The following is a 2,351-nucleotide window of genomic DNA, read 5'->3' on the forward strand; positions in this document are numbered from 1 at the left end:
GTTTTGCTTTGCTTGTGTGCGCGGCTTTTACTTTTCCTATTAAACTGTCTTTATCTCAACCCATGAATTTTCTCACTTTTACTCTTCCGACTCTCTCCCCCATCCCACCGGGGGGGAGTGAGCGAGCAGCTGTGTGGGGCTCAGTTGCCGGCTGGGGTTAAACCACGACAGCATTTTTTAATCCTTTATTCACCTGAACAAACAGTTCCAGCAACACAGAAGATTAATAAAATGCTGAACAGATTCAAATGGCTTATATCGTACTCCGGTTCTGATGGTAACTTGCTTATGCAGTCATCTTAGGCCATTCCTTATCTATTTACAAACAACTTGAAGTTATCCATAACGCTTCTTTTCCCTCTCACATTGATTGTATTTCTGTTTTTGCTATTTTTCATTAATTTAATCAAATCTGAGGAGCCCCAAATGATCAGGAGCTTGATTAACTTTGTCACTTAAGCAACAGTTTTATGGTAGGTTTGGAGCTGATCTTCCATCGTGCAAAATGTATTATGAGCGTTAGAGCTTTCATTCAATAAAAGGCTGCTGCCAGAGCTCAAATACAAACTTTTTAAAATCAAGGGCCCCACTATATCACTCATTTCACTGGCTGCTCTCCAGGCCAACAGCCATTATTTATGAATAATAGAAAATTCTTTTCACTATATTGTACAGTTTCAATGAAGAGAGTTGTTAATGTCTCTGGAATAAGCAACAAAGAAACCAAAACTCTCTCATTTCAGTGGAAAGGTTTGGACTTTTGAAGAATTGTAAAATAATGATGTGCCTGTCTTGCAGCAAATTTCAGTAGAACATCAGCAGCTCTTTTCCAAGAGAAACCCAAGAAAAAAATTCAGACTAAATCAGTGGCAACAGATCATTTTCCTGTGATGTGAATGTAATCCACCTATTATTGCCACAGTTAATTGGGAACTGTTTTCTTCCCAGCCCTCAACACTATGCTTATCAGATCTTCAAACGACAAATTAATATCTCCCCCTTCTGCTAATCAGGGAAACTTTTTTGACATATTCAGAAGTAGGTAACTTTGAATAAAGAGTGAACTTCTATATCCAAGGCAACTATAGAGCCATTGTTAACACTGTTGCTGATGCTCTTCAATCATATAAATGGACTGCGATTGAATTTGACGAGATCATCACATCAACTAGCAACCAGCAATTTCTGTCCTAGCTCATCCCCTGTCTGAAGACTCCTGAAATGAAGCAGCAAGCAAATTTCTTCTAGCACAGTTTTCCTAGCTTAGTGGAAAGCTACAAGTCAACCTCTCACGGACTATACAAGAACCACTGTTCTGACACCGCAGCCTACAAACATGGTACAAAAAGTTGCTATCAGCTCCATCAGCCCAGCCATGGGACAGGTTACGCACTGCAAAGGGAACAGATGAAGTGGGAGGAGAAGAAACTCAAGACAACTCTATTGAATTCCTTAATAAGCAACTTCCAAGACCCTCATTCTCAACAGTACCAAGCATCCGATGTTCACATCTACTCATTTGAAGTCCTGAATGTACATCAGTTCTGGAATTTCCAACAAACCGAAGAACGAATTCACACTGAAAAAGCATTTTTTTTTTCCTTGTCCTTTCATCTCATCCCCCTCCAGGAAGTTTAGGGACACCACATCCTCTACAAAATGTTTACAAGTGAAGAATCATGGAAGTCAGTGGTTTGGGCTGTTTACGGATGACAATGCACAAGAGGAACAGGTGTCATGAATGTTTTACACTGATTCCAATGATGAATTTCCAGTAAATTCAGCACAAGATACAAAGGCAAAACAAAAAAGAGTATACTTTACAGGCGTAGTGAATACATCCAAACCCAACATATTATCACACCTCCATTGTTTTTTTTTCTGAAGGCTTCTCCAAGAAATTTTTCTCCCATTTTGTCTTGAGTGGCAATACACAGTAAAGTAAATACACAGTAAAATACACAGTAAAGTATTTCAATTTGATAATTGGGCACCAAGTTAGAAGGAATGCAAATACTGTTTCCCTGAGCGCCTTTTAAAATTTATTTTATTTTACCTGAAATTTTAAAAGCAATGAAAAAATTGCAAGCTTTGAATTTTCGCACATTCTGGCTGCCCTTGTTATACAGCAGGAAAATGATCTGACACTAAAGAATTAAAAGCTTATCTTCCTACAGCCCATTTTTGAAGCTTTAGTTGCTAAAGGACACCAGGCAATACCCTTGGTGATGTGAGGTTTTTTTGCACGGACCTATTTAGACTTATGTATTTACATATTTATCACTTGGTGATCTGTATCTGGACAACGTATCTCACACATGCAGCTGAACTAGCCTGCCTGACCACAACTG

General features: G+C 38.8%; 1 protein-coding gene across 1 annotated transcript in view; it reads right to left on the reverse strand.

Annotated features, from left to right (window-relative positions):
- Positions 1 to 2,351, reverse strand: part of SPOCK1 (SPARC/osteonectin, cwcv and kazal like domains proteoglycan 1) — a 334,606-nt gene that overhangs the window by 184,283 nt on the left and 147,972 nt on the right. The window lies entirely within an intron of this gene.

Source organism: Aptenodytes forsteri, unplaced genomic scaffold (assembly GCF_000699145.1).
Source record: "Aptenodytes forsteri isolate BGI_AS27 unplaced genomic scaffold, ASM69914v1 Scaffold54, whole genome shotgun sequence".
NCBI classification, from domain to species: domain Eukaryota; kingdom Metazoa; phylum Chordata; class Aves; order Sphenisciformes; family Spheniscidae; genus Aptenodytes; species Aptenodytes forsteri.